At 39.9% G+C, this 20,723-nt stretch overlaps 1 protein-coding gene across 16 annotated transcripts in view; it reads left to right on the top strand.

The window, feature by feature from the left end:
* The window catches only part of LOC107219944 (leucine-rich repeat-containing protein 24), a 132,401-nt gene that overhangs the window by 16,304 nt on the left and 95,374 nt on the right, over positions 1-20,723 (top strand). For 11 of the 16 annotated variants that reach the window (XR_006905292.1, XR_006905294.1, XM_046745141.1 and 8 more), the window contains one exon: positions 11,909-11,984. The exons of 3 other annotated variants lie outside the window; for them this stretch is intronic. The gene's annotated coding sequence lies outside the window, so the exon portion shown is untranslated. Of the gene's footprint in view, positions 1-8,543; positions 8,573-8,763; positions 8,887-11,908; positions 11,985-20,723 lie in introns of those variants that run through there. 2 more of the 16 variants (XM_046745151.1, XM_046745149.1) reach the window with 2 other exon arrangements.

Below are 20,723 nucleotides of genomic sequence, written 5' to 3'. Positions count from 1 at the left end.
CATTAAACGGCGCGTGCTTCCTCCTCCTGGGAGCAGAATAGCTGAGGCTCGATAGTGTTTCACCCCTTCTAACCCCCCAGACCGACATCTGTCTTCACACCCAGGAAAAACCACAGAAAATCCTAAAGAGGTTGGGTTAGCACAGACTTTATGTCGTGGACACCTCTATTTGTTCTCATTGCGGTACGTTAGTCTTTATTTGTCTTCCGCATTGTCTGTTTACACGTCACAAGTACGAGGAAGGGTTTCAACGAACAGGAATCAGTCAAAAGATAATAATTTTAAATTCACTCGCAATAAAACCGAAGTAATTAACCTGTGCTTCGAATGATAATGATAATAATAATGCGAACGAAGTGAGTTGTTTGGGTAAAGTTTTACTTTGGGTACGAAAATTGAACTGGTGGAAGTGTTGAACAGCGGTATTTTAACCGTAAGAATGAATCAAATTTTTTACACCTGCTCATAGCAAGTATATTCAAAATCGAGATAGTCGGCGCGGAAGATTTATCACTTTATGTTCATATATTCCTGTGAAAACTGTGCTGTACGAACTGTGATCGTACTGCCTGGGAATATTCATCCAAAAGTATAACCAGTAGATGGTCATCCATAAGAATCATAATGGACGCGAAACTCCCAGTCACAGTGATAAGTCATAAACGGATGATGAAGTACTTACGCTGTAAGTGATTCAAAAGGTGAAACTACGTATCGTTTTTGTGCGGAATTGGAATTGTTCTCAAAATCATACATTCAGCCAACTGTCATAGCGAAAGGTCACCTTGCATGAACTTATTTGAATTTGGTAAAAGAAGACGATCTTTTCACGTCAAAATTGTTGAACTGACTAATACCATAGGTCTGCGATCAAAAAATGGCATGGGATTTTTTATTCCGTTTTTTTTTTTATAAATTTTTACACACTGAAACCAGGAAAAATACTCAAAAAGTTCCATCACGTCGGGTTTTTTTTTTTTTTTTTTTTTGATCTCGTGTTTGCAGCTTCATTTAGAGTGAAACTCCCGTTCAACTTCAAATCTGGCATGCTATTCTTGGTTTTGAAGATGCTATGCAAAAGTGACTTCTTACTTTCATTTACCATGTATTAAAGTGAGATTTAAGAATAAATACAAACAGGGAAACAGAAAACGAAAAGTGGAAGTATGTTCGGAGAAGTATCAAAGAGAAATGCAAAAGGTTTCATAGGCAAAAAGAATGAACACGGAATATTAAGTGCATTTCATGAAAAAAATTGTTCGTTTAATATTATAAGAAACATTGTTGAGTTCATTGTAATGACATGGTGGTTTGTTTATTATTGTTACGCTTTTTTTTCATGCAAACACCTTGTATTTTGAAAAAATACCGTATTTGATGGAGGGAAATGAAAGTCATTTTTGGATTCAGCACACTCAAAAACTTCAATATTTACCAAAAACATCCCATGCAGCTGAAATAAAATATTTTTGTGCAGACATGTCCAATAAATAGTGCCAGGGAAATCCAATTCGAATGGACTAGTTCCGCTATTCCTTTGGGTATTGCCAATTTAGAAAGAGATGAACAATTCTCGGGCTCAAATGAACAGCCACGGATAAATCGACCGAGGTGTTCAAGGTGGTGAGAACCACCCGGTGCAACCCTGCAATCGTGCAGTTGATTCGAAATTGGATATTATGGTGCTGACGATGATATGAAATGTAGTCTGCGAACTCGATGTTCCTTTCTAACATTACTCATCGACAGTATTGCGTAAGACGAGGGGTGTTGTTGTCTAGATGAAGGTATGTAACTATTCTCGTGCAAATTCATCTAGTTGCAGTAAACGGTAGGAAATGGATTTCCATAAAATCGTATCTATGAAAGATTAGATTAGATCCTCTTGTTTGCGTCTCGATCTGATCAGTTGAAATTGGCACCTTGACTACATTCATCATGTTGAAACTGACCCCGGTCTACCCTACATGTAAAAGCAGTGACTTCTGGGTAATTATGTGTGTACTAACCCCCCACTTGCATCTTTGATTTCTCTCAGGCGGTTTAAAGCTTTTCTCATGGTTGCATCGAGGGATGGGAAATCCTTTTAAATTTATACTCAAGGTTTTCTGTTACGTCGGAAGATTTCACTGACCGTTGCAATCGCTGGAAACGATCATTCTGGATGTGAAATAATTGATGATTCAGCGATATTTGAGCCACGTGTAGGTTTCTGAGTGATAAAACCTGATTGTGAGTCTCGTTTGCGAGTTTCTGAGCCCAAGAAACTGTCCAGGCGTAGAAAATCTACAAACCAATCGGACTGATTTTGAACAGAAATTCATTAAAAACCATTTTATCAGTTATGGTGACCGCATGAATTTTCTACCTGTCGATGCAGCGAATAATTACGTTGCACAGGAAATTTTATACCGTACTCGAAATGCATGGAACGAGATTTTGACTGTTGAAATAAATTTGTTTTCACCCGTCTCGTTCAGTTTCAGGATTGAATTGAGAGTCAAGAATACAATCTACTCTTCAACTTAACATGTTAATTTCTTAATCGACGAATTTGGGGTTGTTAACTTCACATGTATCCGTAATTTATTTTCATCTTTATTTCATTCATTCGAATCCATTACTATTAATACATACTCACGGTTAATTATTTTATCCACGCTACTTTGATTCATTTTATCTCTTTTCCAGATTCTAAGTGGAAAATATAAACCCCCTCTGCTCGGTGGAAAGGTTTACAGCTTCGTTAATTAACTGTGCTAATTATGATGTGTAGGTAATTGACTGTGTCTAGAGAAAATAAGACGTTTAATTACGCGACTGGCTTTCCTCGGGTTCATTTTGTTTAAAACGTTGAACACTGTCGCAATTTTTGTTTTTTATGCCAAAAAAAAAAAAAACAAAAACAAATCAAAGGTGACTAGATTACAGGAAATCAATTTTTAAATGCATTTATTACAGGGCTGTGAAACACGATATAAAAAGCGATAGAAAAAAAGAGGCAAACCGGATAAACTGGGTATAAATAATGTGAATTGAATACAGTACGAAGGATTTAGGAAATATTTTCATAGCATGATGTACATGCAACAATTAAAATCTTGTTACGTTGAGTGTTTTCACAACGGTTTGAAACCATTAACGCAGAACATGATTGCAAAATTATTTGTCAGGGTTTTGAAATATAGTTTTGATGCGTTTAAAATATAGTTGAAAAACTTTTCCGTTCAACTACTTTGGATACGTTACGTTAAAGTTTGATTTCATCATATATGAAGTATCAAAAACCGTTTTTGGAGTAATACCAGTTTATCAAATTCGAACAATTTTCTAAAATTAGAGACGTATTTCTAACGTATTGATTACTCTGGCCAAGTGTCGTTTGTAAATGTTGTTACAAGTGATTATTTATATATTAAAATTGTTCCATCCTGATAATCCTCGGTACGCGCCAACGCGATAATAAATCATCAGATATTTTCTCATTGTCGAGAAATTTCCTGCATATGCATACACGCTGCGCGTTTAAATAATTTCCTTTTGTTTTTCAAACATACGATTAAATTCCACGAGTTTCCGGACGGGGGAGCACCTCTCGCTTGAGCATCCACATGTGGCAGATAAATCATAAAAGGGGTGAGGCTTATTACCAGTTACAGGACAGCTGGCTCATTTACCTCGGAGCTGTTTTTGCACCCAGAGTTACACCCACATACAGGGCATTCCGTGCCAACTCTCCGAGCCCGTGACCCCAACCAATTTACATTTACTATCATATAAATACTAATTTTTCTTGAAGACGCTTGTCCGTTATTATTATTTTTTGGAAAAAAAAATAACGTTTTCCAGATAGTTTAAATAACGAATCGACATACAAAAATATAAAAAAAATTGATCATTCTTCAAATTAATTCCTGGTTTTCGGAGGAAGGCTGATCGTGAAGAAAAGTATTAGAAAAATCTAAATTGGACGGTGTCACGAGCTCGCTGAATTGGCATGGAATGCCCCATGTGCATTAATACGTTCCAGAGTCTGGGAAAGTGAGGCTGTTTCGCAAATACATATACATACATACATATATATATATATATATATAATTTTTTTTTTCCTCCTCATTTTTTACCCTTCGCTCTTCCCATTCCCTCCAGCAGGTTTTTTGCCAAATTTATCACCCGACGAGGGTATAACGACGAAGAAGAGAAAGAGGGGAGGGGGAGGGGGTTGGGGAGGGGGGGGGGGGGGGGGGGGAGAAATTTTTTGAACGCCGTTCTCTCGCGCTCTGAGAATAATGGTGGTTTCGTGCGCAATGAGGCGGGAGCTCACGGCGCCGATGCTTTTTCGGGAAAACAAGGCTCGTTAATTCATGAGCAAGAGTCACGGGGCGAATCCTCCCCCTCCCCCCCCCCCCTCCCCCTTTTCATCCCCCGCGGGACGAGGGTGGACGGTGGGTGACCTCTCCTTCTCGGATTTAGAATCCCGGCCGCGGTTCCGTGTCTTTCGCGGCGGGTGGATGAAAGAGATTAGATCGAGGTCCGCTCTGCCGGGCATGGGCAGCCAGAAAACCGAGCGCGGACTCGGAAGGGTTGGGCAGGGATTTATCCAACGTATTATAGGCGCCGCCCAACCCATAATCCTCGTATATATACGAGACGGCGACGAAACTTTTCCACGATTTGACTCTTTCCCTTTCTACTTCTACCCTCTGTACTTCGTTTCTTTTTCTTCATCGGTGGTCGTCCTTCGAGAGGACCTTCTCAAGGATGTCCCGGGAGGGAGGGATAGACGCCCTCGAAGAGATATCCTGCGACTGGGTATGAAAGTAAAAAAAAAAAAAATAGAGAGGACAACGAAAGGCGGGCTTTCCTTTCGATGTAATGTATGGAATGTACAGTCGGGGGGAATATTTAGTTGGAACAAAAACCTAACTATGGGCAAGGGTTTTAACCCTTTGGAAACCCCATTTTGTAAATGCAGTATTTTTTCATCTGCGATAGAAATTAAATGTTTTATAGTTTTGAATTGTGCTTTTTTATGCGTCTGCCAATAAGAATTTACGGTTTGCAAATGTCAAATTCATCGCGTATCGTAAATAAACAATATTTGATCATAGAAGTTGAAAAACTTAAACATTTGACCACTGCGGACGATATCGCAAAAATAAAAAGAAAAAAGAAAAACTATTTCTTTGCATGAAAATGTTGTTTTTCAAGCATGGTTGCTATAAGAACAAGACGAAGATATAAAGAAACAAAATAATCCATGGCGAAAAGTTTTTCGATAAATGAGCACAGTTTTTTATTGACTTAGAGAAATCTTCTTTTTTTGACCAACGAAAAAGTACATGTAATGTGAAAAACGAACTAAATAAGTATCGACAAGTTCCCAACTTTATATAATTAATAATCATGACCTTCAACTTTCGGTAAAATTTCAGTCGACCCAAACAAATAAATGGCTTTACGTTTAGTTTTTTATCATAGATAATATTTGTTCCCGTTTTACACCAATAACATCAACGCCAGAACGTGTGTGGGGTCCATGGGGACCCCGACGAAGTTTATCGACTTATGACTGCGTAACGAATGGCGAAAAAAGCGAGCCAACGTGAATGGTAGTTTTATTGGAAAGCTCCCGGAAGGTACTGAAAATGTCAACATCGGAAAACATTTTTTGTAGCACTGGCGGGAAAAATAAAAGTCCCGGGGTCTCAACTGAAACTGTTCGCGTCAAATCTGATTGAAAAAAAGTCCCTGTAACCCAAATAAGAATTTTGAAACACGGAATTGTTGAAAAAAAAAAAAAACGTTACAGAAATCACATTATTCGTACTCTACTCTTTCTTCTATTTCTCTCTTTTATTTAAAATAAAAAATCTTTTCAAAATTTGTCTGATTATGAAATATGTTACAAACACCTAATTTATCTGACTGAGACAGTTTTTTTCTTAGGCTCGTCTGTTGTTGAGAAATAAAAAAAAAAAAAAAAAGAAGAAAAAATGTCACTGTATGTGTACAGTTACGTAATCGTTGTAATTGATAGACGATAAATTCACGATACGGTAAAAAAACATTGTTTATATACAAAAATGTAAACTCAAACGATTTGTACAGAAAAATTCGCACACGGAAAAAAATTAGTAGATGTGTATATATATATATATATATATATATATATGTATATATATTGGCAAAAAATCATGTATTAATGCGCTTTCTCTGTTAATGTAAAAATTCAGTGATAACAAAAAATTTTCCCCGTATCACGAGAACTTTTTCAGTTATATGTGTAATGCGATTAAAGGTTCAGTGACAGTTTTTGGAACCTTTGCTTTAACCTTTTTTCGTCTCGTGACTTTTTTGACCAGACTGTACGTCCCACATGCCCTTAAGACGTGTACCTATATATTTACATACGTATGAATTTATGTATATATTATATACACGTAAGGGAAAAAAGAGGTTTCGTAATACACTTTTGAGTTTTAAACAATGGGATATACAGAGACTCGCGGTATTACGGGAGCCGAAAATAATTCCAACGGTTTCAGAGAAGAGCCGAGCAACCCTTGCCCTCCGGGGAGTCGAGGAAATGGGAGCTCTACGCTGTACGTGCTTGCAGGGTGATGTTGCGAACCCCCCTCATCGCCATGGAAAAACGGCGTTGGCCGAGAGAAAAGAAGCCGCAAAAAGTGTAATGGCAGATATGCGCGCATAGCGGGGTTCGGAATCGAAGTTTTCCAAGTAGCCACAAGTTTGTCCCTGCAGACTATGAGACTTAAAAGTTAGCGACGTTATTTTAATGATTTGTGTTTCGGAAAATCCCGATATTTCGTAATTTTAGGAATCTCTGAAATGCAGTTAATTATAACAAGGCAAAAGTAACTCGTGTTTTCAATATTAGGCCAATTCAAAGTCACTAAAAAACTTGCAAAATAGTGATTTTTTTTTTTTTTTGCCCCATGTTTCCTTACGCTAACGTTACTAACTTTAGCCTCATTGCAGACTGCTGGAGATCTGAAAAATCCGTCTTTTCAATCGGGTGTCTGATGTTTCGAACTTGCGTGAATCGATTCTTAAAGCTCAGAATCAAATCGTCGATTATAAAAAATTATGAAAGACTTACCAGGATCATCAGTTTGTTATCTTCCTCCGATTTCATTGCAACTTATATATGTTGTAGAATACTGAAATCTAACCATTACATTTCTTTTTTTATTCATCAGAGGAAAACCGGTTTGAAAGGGTGGAAATACCGCTCAAAGGGGTGGTTTCTAAGTTTCGGACAAAGGCGCTTATGTATTTATATGAAACCAACGCTGATATGTTTCATTCATCAATAGAAACCGGCCTAGAAATAATTTAAGTGAAAAATAGAAGTTTTGAACATTTTTTCGGAATTTTTAAACCGTTCAAACAATGTTTCAGTTGACCAAAAATACTAAAGGTGTTGAAAAAGAAATGGAAAAAGTTGGTCTATCATCGGCTGGTCTCAAAATGTTTGGAACTGAATATAAAGTATCTGAGAATTTTTTGAGGATATTAAAAAAAGTTCTTAAATAATTGCTTGGTTTGATAAAAATGTAAAAAAATTCAGGGTACTCTATCTTGGAATTCGAACAATCGCGGGAAAATTTTTGAACAGAGTCAAAAACAATGAGGTTCAGAGGCTGGTTGCATTCGCATGAAGTTCTTCATACACAATCCTTTCGTTGTAAAGAGCAAATTTTTTATTACAATGATTTTTTACGTTGATTTTCAAGTGAACTGATTCTCGAGAAAACCGTTTTTATATTTAAGATCGAGCCAGGAATCCATTTATTCCGAATAATCTATCATCCCCAATCATTTCTAGACGAACACTGAGAGAAATTTTTAGTTCCGGTTACCGTTCAGTCCTTAACCATTTCCATTTTTTACCACAATCGAAAAATATAGTTCTAGGTAGAAAATGAAAATTAGTTTTCTAGTCGTTACCGGAAAGTCTAGTATCCGTTACTATTCTTTCTCATTACGATCACTGCTACTTTATTTTCTTGTGACTGTTGCGAAAATTTAATGCTTGTGCAAGAATGAATTGACCTCAAAGCTTTATTTAACTAAAAAAGTAGAGTAAATCTCGCAAACTAATTTTGCGTTGCAATAACCAAATAAGGATCGACGATAGCGCAAAACGGTTACGCGTACCTCATTTTTCGTTATTCCAACAATATTCAAACATTTTTTTTCACGACACCTGTTTTATTGAATTTTTTTTTTGAATTTGTTACTGGAACAAACGAAAGTCTCGTCATTGTGAGTGAAAGAGACGACAATACGAAGTAATTCTGCAGGGCGAGTGGGTTTCTATAATCCCGTGGGCCAACCGAGCGCATGGTTTTAATGGTCACGGGACCGGATGAGATATCCCGCCATTATTCTCGGCACTATTTAGCCAAGTGACGACCGTCTTAGGGGTGGAAAAAATCGAACGAGGCGATGAAAAAGGCGAATCCTGGTCTCACCCTGGTCTCGGGACGCGGCGGACACTGGACAGTGACAAAGTGAACCGGACTCGGGACTATTAATCTCCGAGGTAAAGAGAGACGGCTGATTGTGAACCTGCAACCCCTGGCCCGGTGGTCGCGTCAATGTCTCAGTCTCGTCATCTACACGTCCGGCGTAATTTCATTTTCCCTTTCGTCCCCGTTATTCCCCGAGGAAGATTAGTGCTCGTGGCTTGATTATTACGTGCCACGGGGAAAAATTCACAACCACAATAATTAATATTATAATATATTTTTATTGTATATTGTGTGTTTGATTACGAGCCAACCGGGACGCGGGATTAGCGAGTCGGAGAATTCCAATTATCCAGCATCGTGTCCTGAAATGATTAACTGGGTTCAGGTGGGATAACAGTACATTATGTAACAAGGGAATAAAGTCGAATTTTATTCCCGTGTTACATATAAGACTTTATTTTCAACTCAACTCCAGCCGTAATATTTATTTCAAAATTGGGACTTTTATATTAGGCTCGTATTTCACGCTTGTTTGGATTGGCGGGAAATATGACCTCATATTTCCCGCAAATGCCTTTTAGAGAATAATATGCCACTATTCTCCCGCCTTTGAGGTCAAAATAGTCAACTTTATGTTTGAGCAGGGAATAAAATTTTGGTCTTTTCTCATTTGCAAAATTTTGACGTCGACAATTACTGCTGTTAATTATTGATAGAAAAAGTTAAAATGGTTTTTTTTCATCACCGTTGTACATGTAGGTGGTTAAATTTTGGTTATTATATTGAAATATTTTGCAAATGTATCATATTTTATTGATAAATGATGGCATGTATTGTGACATAATCTTCCGTTTATCATCACGACCAGATTGTGATCAAATCTTGCATTCAGAGAATACACCAGAATTCTTACTTCAACAATGTCCTTTTTACTCGTCCTGAAATTGATCAGTGAATTTGTGCCAAATGGTTAAAAAATCATGGTTTGAAAGTCTACATCGTAATGTACCAGAAATTTCGATCGATATTCATAATGATTCTAATAATATAAGGTCTCGAAAAATGAATGAGAAGCTTGAAAAGTTCTTTAAAAGCACGACACGTTGAACTGAGTCAGGTTAAATATTGTGCTGACCAATGATTTTCCCTCGCCATTTTTGATTCGCTTCAAGATTTTTTATACGGTTCTCCAATCGCAGAAAACACTCGTCATATTTTTTTTTTTTAAATATTTTTTCATCCGTTGCAACCGTCAATTTTTGATAATTATTCAGACCCAATTCAAAATCGAACTTTTTCAATAAATTGAAATGAACTCTCTAAAATTTGCGAAATCTCAACTCTTTCATATTGAAAATGACGACTGTTTTTTCTTTCCTCTTTTACTCTAGAATCTTATCATAAACTTCAGCGAAGGTGCGGAAGCTCGTTAAACTAAATTTAACTGATACTGAGGGACTACAAACTCGCGATTAATTATATTTGGTCCAACTCGATTCAAGGAACGAAACACTCGTCTGATAAACCAAGTTTTCAATTAGTCCAAGCGCGCTAGATATTCACCTCAGACTACGCGGGTCCTGCATGGATTTCCATGAAACTTTTCGCAATCTCTTCGAAATCGAATTAGAATCAAAGTTTATGACTTGAGAAAACCTGATTCTTATTCATTGAAAATTTGTATTCGTGACTTTTTTTCGATTTCAAAACAAAAGCATGTGTTCTCAGGTGATAAACTTTGCTTGTATTTGTATTACAAAGTGATTTCGACTGACTGCATTCAATTCCTTTTGCGATTCACGTAAACCGATATTTCGACGTTTAATTTGTAGTTGTAGAATGGCATGTATACGTACATATATTATGAGGCATTCCCCGTAAAAATTTGCAACTCATGTACCTCACCCTCTTTGATTTTAATAATTTTTTAGTATCATGTATCAACCGACCCAAAAGGGTCTCGGTATTTTTTCAGATATTTTTTACCCACCAGTGAACTTTAAAACAAAAATTAAAAACCAGTTCCGAGAACGCTATTTATAAAAATATGAAAATATTTACACTGTTTTGAGATTTAAAATATGATTTTCAAGCATGACACGATACTGGAATTTCAATATTTACTATTCTCATCGCAAGTTATTAGTTTCTTTCCATATCGGAATTGTTTCTGCTTTTTTTATTTTTCACATGTCTCGATCTACGTAGACTGCAGAATCACATTATTTTCATGATTTCGCGATCTATTTAGATCAGGGAATAGAAAGTAAAAATTAAAAAATAAAAAAAACTCCAATCCCAACGTGGAAAAACTAAAAACTTACTAGAAGTAAGTCAGATTTTTAAAAATGGCATTTTCGAAATTGGTTTTTCAATTTTTTTCAAATTTCACTAGTGGCTACAAAAATCTGAAAAAAATTTCGAGACCACTTTGGGTCAGTTGCAGCATCGTGTTAAACAATTTTCAAAATCGAAGGGGGTGAGGTATATATATGGGGCATTCCACGTCAAATTTGTAACCTATGTACATTGTATACGGGCCATTCCACGTCAAATTTGTAATCCATGTACTTCACCCCCGTACATACATATATATGCGGCATTCCCTATATAACATAATAGGTATGAGCCAATTATTAAGCGGGCATAATTTTTCTGTGCGAAATTGTTCATGAAGTGTACGGGAGGGATGGAAACGATCCAGTTTAGTTCCGTCCCTTTCGCGAAGTATCAAACGAGTCCTTAAGATCAGCCGTCAAAGTAGGTACGGTAATTATTTTTAGATGTAACGAGGGTCCCGAAAAGCCTCCTTGCTGAGGCTTTCGTCCCTCATGATTTGCAGTTCACCCGCAGCTTACGTTACATCCCGAACTCTTCCCTAAGGAATTTCCCATTCAGCCGAAGTGTACTATCCAAAGTGAGGAAACTGACAAAGCGGCACGTGTTTCCTTTGGAGCTCTGCAGGATGTGCCTAACGCGAACCGACCACTAGAATATTATTCCATTTTACAGATAATACCGAGCATCTTGTGCATGACGAATATTCATGACGAATCAATCAATTTTTTTTAAAAAACTGAAAACAAGAAGTTACGATTTCTAGAGAATTGAAGTTGAATTTTTTAACATCGTCGTTGACGTTTCTACTGATTACAGACCAAACGTGAAATATTTGAAAATTTTCAGAAGCTCGTAAGATTCCACTCACTTTGTAAAACAAATCATTCAAATTCGTAAAATTCCTTCCACAGTAACGAACTGATTGGAATTTGACGATTTGAAAGAACGATATTTCCGGACTGAAATTTGAACAACTGTGTTTCAGTCGATGAAAATTTTGTCTTAGAAATTTACGAAATATGAGTTCGTTTGAATATGTCACAGAAAAGCATATATTTCATTTTCAGATGATTCGGAAGTTTGCTTCGTAGACGCCTGCACGGTTCCGTATCGATCCAGCCTTCCACAGATGCTGCAATCACGGTGAGATGGATTTCGTAATGATAATTTTGAGACTTGTCAAAATTTACAATCACTCCAAAATTGCGAGAAATTATCCGTAACACGTATACCAGACGGAATATATTCGCGGCATCGCGTTTTTGGCCCAGGCGAAGTCGAGTTACATTATTTGAAAACCCATTAGACGTAGAACCAATTAATATTGATCCGTACGAAAATCGACTCGAGTGCGCCTGTCCTTGCAAGAAGCGATGGTCGCTGGCTCTGCAATTTCGAGGCAAATTGCCAAGCGAGCGTTTCTGTCAAAGGCGAATTTCCCAGCTTCTAGAAAGCGGACCATCGCATCTTCCTTGCCAAAATGAACCTCGAAGCGATGTTATGACTAGGTATAATAATCGGGCTACGGTTTCAGTTTCCTGAGATAATTTAAATATCGATATGCAAGTCACTGAATCACTGACGAAATTTTTGGAAGGGATCGAACCGCGTGGTAACAGTTATTACTTTTGTTGTTAAGGCCGCAAAAACTGCAACAATAAATAATCCAGAACTCAACTTTGGTTATCAAGATATGATACAGGTTTTTAATTTTAATCATCTTTGGTGATATGAGAAAATTATTGGTTTCGATCGAGACTCACTTTTTATAATATCCGAAGAACAGGTTTTAGAGAAATGTCGATCCGTCCGACAAACTCAATGGAAGAATTTGATACTTGCAGGATTTTCCGATCAAATGATGGGCGTTAAAAATTTCACCTTGCCATTGGTAAAAAAAAATTGTGATCATTTTTTAAGCTAAATTACAATCACATGAATGAGATCGAAAGCTTTTCCTGAATGGACTTGATATTGCAGACGAGTCAAACGAATCTGTTGAATACAGTTTGTAATGTTTGTTTTCTACCAAACGACAGACATAATAAACAAATTTCTTTTCTTGCCCGAAATTGAGCAGTAATTATTTTTATTAATTTCAAGTTTAACCAGTTGTAAACATAACATGGAAAACCAACTTCAGATATGTGAGCAAAATTATTCATCCATCCGTTCAATAATCCGACACTTATTCAAGGTATAAATTATCGATGAAAAAGGTGTATCCGTTTAAAACTGTGCTTCTAAATTATCTTTCTTTGTAAAAATTGTCTCCCTCTCTCTCTCTCTCTCTCAGCATTTATTGACCGAAGTTTTCTTAACATTCTAACTCAGCTGTTATCTTTACGCTGTGCATCTCATGAGCGGACGGTGTTAAAAGCTTGGCGATGTGTTCGTTGCAGCCTGATGAACCCCGGTCAGAGGTTTCGGTGATCCATGGATCGATTTTCGTCGTATACGTAAATTATTGGTTCCCACTGCCGGTCCACTGTGAGGATCTCGTGTTCCGTTGTCGACTTGTCCGAGAGAGGGAGTGTTTTCAATAAAACCGGTGTAATTGGCATAGGTCACGTGACGGATACTAGGAGACAATTTCCTTTTAGTCATGGGTCCGACTCTAGGCGGGAATACATGAATCATTACAAGCTGCTTCTAAACGTTGAAAATTTGAAGCAACGGGCAGGCTTATAACGCGTGGAATTAGAGCGTCGAGTTAATATGATAAAAAATATGAAGCTGGGTCTAAAAAATGAAAACAAATCGTCTTGAATCGACAAGAAGTCTCATAAGGCAGCAACAGCTTACGGTAAATCAGTCGCCGAATGGAGAAAAAAAGGCTCCGAAAGAAAGTGGCAGACACAATTTTCTTCGGTACATGACGCTGGACGTTTTCACGGTCACTTCAGCAGCATGCAGAAAATGGTTTAACGTAGAGGGTATAGGTATAAGACAAGGGTTGGCAGGGTCGAGTTCGACTCAAATGTGTTTGCCCGTTCTTAGAATCGTTCAATTATGTAGACACGGGACTCTGAGTCAGCTGTTCTTGATGAGGAACAATAAAACAGGAGCTTTTATGAGATTAGTTGAGCTGAAACTGAGATGCAGTGTCAATTAAGAAAATATACAGCGCTGCGTTTACTTAACATGAGTATTTTCCGCAGTGGTAAAAGCCTTTCGTTTGAACTAACTCGTGTCCAAAATTTAGTAAACCATTACAAACAAAATATACTTTAATTTTGATAAGCCAAATCCTTGAAAGTCTTTTTTAAATTCCCCAATAACGATGATTTTTTTTAGCCTGAAGTTTCGTCACGTTAACATTAGTAACTAACTTCAGCTTGATTATAACGTCGGAAATTTTTCGTTTCATTTCACTGGCTTGCAACAATTTTTTCCTAATGAATGAAAGATCCTGACGAATTGAATCTTTGATTGAAAAAAGAAAGAAAAAAATTCCGTTTCTACAAAACGTCTTACTTCTAAATTTGAACACGATTTCAGAACAGTAGAAAAACTGCGTGAAATACTGACACGAATATTTGAAAGTTCGTACACGTGCCATCAAGTTTTCGCAAAGTATTAACGAGTGAAATATAAAAATATGAATATAAATATAAAAGTCAATTTCCTTTTTCTTTCAATTTATTACGTGATCAATACCATTTTCACCGATGCTTATTCTTTTACAATCGTCGTAAAACTTTCATTGAAACATCTTGTATAGTCGAAGCTTCTTCATAGGCGAAGTTGCCTCGTAGTTTTGAATTGAACCCTTTTTATTTGGGTGAAGGATAGAGGTTGAGGTTTTCTTGAATAAAAAAACTCTCGCGTTTGAGCCATCGAATTATGAATGTTTATTGGCTCTCGTGGGAAAAGCCTTGCGGCATAAAAACCCACGAAGTATGAACGTGTATTTGTAAACGTATAAAAGTATGTGTCGATTGTGTATATGAATGTGTATATGCCGATTACAGCCCGTTTGGCTCGCGCCACCGCGATCTCGAGTGCGTTTCGTATTGCGATTTTTGTTTTATTCGATTCGATCGAATTTCGTATGATTTGCGTGTATGGGCACTCGGTCCCGTGTAGAATGAGAGACACTCGGGCCGTACTCATCTACCTTACTCCGTAGAGCGAACGTGTATGAGAGTATGATTGGTGTTGGTAGTACACCAAGAGCGCTCGGGCTCGTTGTATGATGGAAGGGTGCAAGACCCTTGGTATGCGTGTATGGGCACTCGGTCCCGTGTAGAATGAGAGACACTCGGGCCGTACTCATCTACCTTACTCCGAGGAGCGAACGATACGAGAGGATATTTGGGCCTCTCGTCTTTTGGTTGTGTTACGAGAGAACGCACGGCGTCACTCACGATCGTCACTAGACGGACGACGTAACTCGACTGTTTTAAAAAAAATGCGTGATGCGCGCTCGCCTCCTCATCTACGCGAGATTTGGCATCCCTGCGGAGACGAATCGTTCGAGCGCGGCTCGCACTCGAGATTGCAATGACACGGGCACAAAACGACGCTCAGGCACTGAACACCCTCCCCCCGTTGGGAGTGCTAACGAACAAAATTATGCAAATAGTAGTACATGTCATTAACCTTATTATAACTGATCCTTTTACAGCGATTACCTTAAGTCTAAAGTTGATATTTTATGCATAGAGTAAATAATTAATTGGAATATGACCTTGATGAAATATCCTTGGCTTACATCTACATAGTATATTGACTGAATATTGCGTAAGTATGAATCGAAAACTCGAATTTTGAAAAATTAGAAAGAATCAATTGTAAATTTCAACTGAGAAGAGTTCGAAAATTATCGTTTTCGTTGAATTCTCCCGATAATCTCAAGCGCTTATGGGCAAAGCGCAAATCGATCTCGTGTTGCGTTTGTAGAGTCCTCGAGTCGTTTTTACGGTGACCACCCTGACTACGCCATCGTCTCCAGGATGTAGTTCCACCACTCGACCCAGTCGCCACTGCATACATGGTTGGTTCTTGTCAATCAATAGGACTACCGTGTCCAGCGCGATATTTTTGGTCGGATTTATCCATTTCTGTCTCTTTTGTAACTCGCTCAAATATTCGAGTTGCCACCGGCGCCAGAATTCTTGTCGTGTCTTAGTGATTAGTTGCCACGAGGATATTCGGTTGTCTGGAACAAGCGAAAGATCATTTTCCGGCAGCATTGTGAGCGGTCTTCCAACAAGAAAGTGCGCGGGGGTTAAAGCAATTGGATCGTTTGGATCTGTGGAAATAGGGCACAATGGGCGCGAATTGAGAATGCCCTCAATCTCGATTGCTAGAGTAGTCAATTCTTCGTACGTAAACAAAAAATCGCACATGACGCGTTTAAGATGGTGTTTACACGACTTTACAGCCGCCTCCCATATACCCCCGAAATGAGGTGAGAGGGGCGGATTGAAATGCCACTCAATTTTTCTGGTCGACGTAAATTCGTACAGTTGAGAACGGAAGTCTTCGGACTCTCTGACAGCGTAAAATTCACGAAGTTGACTGTTCGCGCCGACGAAATTCGTCCCATTGTCCGAATAGATATGGCCCGGAATGCCCCGACGACTGACGAATCGTCGTAAAGCCGCTATGAACGCGTCTGTTGACAGATCGCTTGCGATCTCGATATGAATAGCTTTAGTCGACATGCAAATAAATACGCAGCCGTAGACTTTAATGCTGCTCCGATTCCGATGTTTCTTTTCTTTTGCGAGTATCGGACCGAAATAATCTACTCCCGTGTGGTAGAACGGCGGTGCATTGTCTACTCTAGATTTTGGCAAATCGGCCATCTTGTACGTCTCTGGTTTAGCCCGAAACCGGATGCATCGCACGCAACGTCGCACGACTTTACGTATTTGATTTCTGCCGTCTAGTATCCAGAATCTTTGCCGGATACTATATAATGTCGATTGGATCCCAGTGTGAAAGAATTTTTCGTGCGTGTGACGAATCAAAAGGTCGGTTACGTGATGTCGCGACGGAAGAAGGATCGGATTTCTTTGATCGAGCGAGATATCGGCCTTATTTATACGACCACCGACGCGAATCAAGCCTCTCTCGTCGACTCGCGGATTCAGAGATCCGAGTTTTGCGCATTTCACCCTTTCTTCGGATAAAAGACGATCGATTTCGTCTTGAAAGTGCGCTTGTTGGATTAATCGAATAACGCGATACTCTGCCTCCTCAATTTCCTTGATTGTTAAAGCGCCCTTGACATTATTGTTGGGTGAGAAACGTAAGCAGTACGCGACGACACGAATCAATCGTGTGTATGACGAGAAATTTTTGAAAATTTCTTCCGATTGCGATTGCGAGAACATGCACAATGATTTTTTAATCCCCGGTAAATCCTTCTGAGGCGTTACCGCGACTTGCGGCCAAACGGATTCGGGCTGAGTTAGCCACGCAGGCCCCCGAAGCCACGAGTCGTTATTTAAAAATTCCCGTGGAAATTGACCTCGCGATAACGCGTCTGCCGGATTCTGATCAGTCCGGATGTGCCGCCACTCCGCGTCTTTACTGACTTCCTGTATCTCTGCGACGCGATGTGCCTCAAACACCTTTAGGACGCTCGGATGTTTGTTTAGCCATTGTAAAACTATTGTCGAGTCTGACCAGAAAATTGTCTTGTCCACGCGAAAGCTCGTTACCTCGAGGACTTCGCGATATAAGCGAGCAAGTGTCAAAGCGCCGCAGAGTTCGAGTCGAGGGATGGTTTGATCTTTTAGCGGAGCCACCCGTCCCTTTGAACAGAAAAGTCTTACGCGAATTTCGCCGTCCTGCTCGCAAGAGCGCACGTATATACAAGCTCCGTAACCCGTCTGACTCGCGTCGCAAAATCCGTGAATCTGGATATCGATTGGGTTATTTGTCGAAACGTATCGGTCAATCTTTAAATTGTTGATTAATGACAGTTGTTCCGCGAACGATCGCCATGCGGAATCTAACGCGCTGGGTACGGACTCGTCCCATGTAGTTTTTGCTTTCCAGCATCGTTGCATAATCACTTTCGAGGTGAGAATCACCGGACCGAGTAAACCGAGGGGGTCGAAAATTTTCGCGATTTCTGATAAGATATATCGTTTTGTGACCTTCTCGGAGGGCTCGATACGTTTCACCGTATAAAGGAAGTCGTCATTCCGCGCGTTCCATGATATACCGAGTGTTTTGTGCACAGGATTTTCGTCTGTCAGAAAATCGATATCTGCGGTTTTTTTGCTCAAATTATTTAGGGCCTGCGGGTGATTTGACGCCCATTGTCGAATGTCGAATCCGCCACGCTTCAATATTTCGATCACTTCGTCCCGAATTTGTACGATTTCCTCAAAGGTGTTTGCCCCTGATAACAAATCGTCGACGTATAAGTCGCGCGTTAAAACCTCGGCCCCCTTAGGATAATCCGCGCTCTCATCGCTTGCAAGTTTTTGTACGGTTCGTATCGCAAGAAACGGAGCCGACGACACGCCGAACGTTACGGTGTTTAGTTCGAATACGCGAATTCTTTCCTGTTGGAGCCAGAAAACTCGTTGGTACCGACGATCGCTGGGGGCGATCCAAATTTGTCGGTACATTTTCGCGATGTCCGCGGTAATCACAAATTTATAACTGCGAAATCGTAAAAGATGCTCGATTAGTTTCAATTGAATAGTCGGGCCGACCATCAGCGTATCGTTAAGCGACACTCCCATGCTTGTTTTGGCGGACGCATCGAAGACAACTCGGGTCTTCGTCGTAGCGCTTGTCGCCTTTATGACCGCGTGGTGTGGGAGATAATAACCGGGTAGCGATTCGTCGACAACGAGTGACATATGGCCTAGTTCTATGTACTCATTCATAACGCGATGATATTCCGCTTTAAGGACCGGGTCCGCGTTAAGCCTTTTTTGCAAGCCAGCAAATCGTCGCAAAGCCATAGATCGCGAATCACCGAGGTCTCGATCGGCGCTGCGGAACGGCAGACGAACGACGTACCGTCCCGACGGTTCGCGAGTGACGTTTCGAATGAAATGAGTTTCGCAGCTTGTATTTTCTGATAATTTTCTTTGACCAGCGTTTGCATCATCGAGCAACCAGAATTTTTCGATTGTTTCCTTTAATTCGGTTAGTTGGCACGACGTTCGTTTCCCGACCGTCGTGTTTGATTTTCCGCCGGCAACGGCCCAGCCGAGCTGAGTTTTCTGTAAGACGAGATCGCAGCCGTCGCGGGACAAATCGCATTGTCCGATCGATAATAATGACAACGTTGTCCCTGACCCGATGAGGATGTCGATCCTTCCAGGCAAATGGAATTGCGGATCGGCCAATTTTACATTCCGCGGTAAGTCGATTGATTCGCGAGGAAAGATTTCGTTCGGTACGTTATCAGCTATTTTCGGTATGACCAGAAACGTGAGAGTTTTGTTGAAATTATCGTGTATCGAATAAAATGTACATTCGACCGCGCCTTTAGAAATTGTATTTGCGTCGTCGATCATTCCTACCGCGATCGTGCACGCGCGTATCGGTAGTTTCAATTCTCTCACAAGATCCTCCGTGATAAAATGCGCTGTCGCACAAGTGTCTAACAAAGCGCGACGTTTTAGGTATTGACCGCGTGAGTCTTTGACGCGTATTTGAGCGCTCAGCATTAACTGCGACTGTAACGCCCTTGACGTGAAGCTGTATGTAATCATTTTGCTACATGTTAAATTTACCTTTGTTGTCGACTTAGGTGTATCCGATGGTATCGTTTCTTGGGTCGCATGGGTGGATGCAGCAGGAGATTCGTTGTGCAAAAGAGTGTGGTGAAACCTGGAGCAGTTTTTGCAATGCGTCGAAGTGCATTTGCCGCGGTGCGAGCGCAGGCAATTTTTGCAGAGCGATGAACTCTTGACGAAATTCCACCGTTGATGAACCGTCATTTTTTGAAATTCGCGACACTGGTATATGGGATGACTCTCCCGTTTGCACACTACGCACTTTGCTGACGTGCCTATCGCTAACGTACGCGCGCCATTTTCTCCGCGTCGTGTCTTGATTCCGCTTTGATCTTTATAATTCGGAAGCGGTCGTTTGTAATTGGTCTCTGTTTTGGAACGCGATACATCTTGTTCGAGCGTATATAAACGAAACGCGGTCTCGGAGACGAATTTGTAAATTTGCTCGAGCGTTGGCGAGGTGTCGAGATTGAGCGTCTCTTCCCACTTCACCCGAATATTGTTGGGTAACGCGCGCTCGATTATCCGGACTAACAAGTGTTCATCTGGTATCACGTCCAATGACGCGAGCATGTTCACGTGTTGGCGCATGTCGTCAACGAGTCGCGCTAAATCTTTATGTGTCGCCTTTTTTACCGCGGGCAACTCGAGGATCGCGTCGAGATGTTTTACTATCAAAATTCGAGTCTTGTCATACGAATCTAGAAGTAACTTCCATGCCGTCCCGTAATTTTCTTCGCTCACGTTGTAAATGAGAATTTTATTTAACGCGTCACCCTCTAGGCAATTTTTTAGATACAAGAATTTTTGTAATTTCGTTATGTCTTCGCGAGAGTCGATCATTGTCAAAAATGTATTTTTAAACGATAGCCACTTTTCGATGTTGCCGTCGAACCTTGGGAGGTCGGCGACCGGCAATTTAAGTCGACGCGTGCCGTCGATCGGCAGCGACGTCACGTTTGCTACACCGGGATGTTGTGGTGCTGTCGATGATAAATCTGTCTCGATTTTAGTTATGATCGCGTAGAATCGATCTTGCAACTCGTCGAAGTCATCGACGTTGTCACCGTCTCCGTCGGTTAATAATGCGAGTTCATCGTGTAATTCCTCGTATGTTCGAAATTGTTCTTTTACACGATCCGCCCGCATTTTTATGTTC

Source organism: Neodiprion lecontei, chromosome 7 (assembly GCF_021901455.1).
Source record: "Neodiprion lecontei isolate iyNeoLeco1 chromosome 7, iyNeoLeco1.1, whole genome shotgun sequence".
In the NCBI taxonomy this organism is placed as follows: domain Eukaryota; kingdom Metazoa; phylum Arthropoda; class Insecta; order Hymenoptera; family Diprionidae; genus Neodiprion; species Neodiprion lecontei.
Note: the sequence above shows the minus strand (reverse complement) of the source record. Positions and strands in the feature narration are given on the sequence as shown.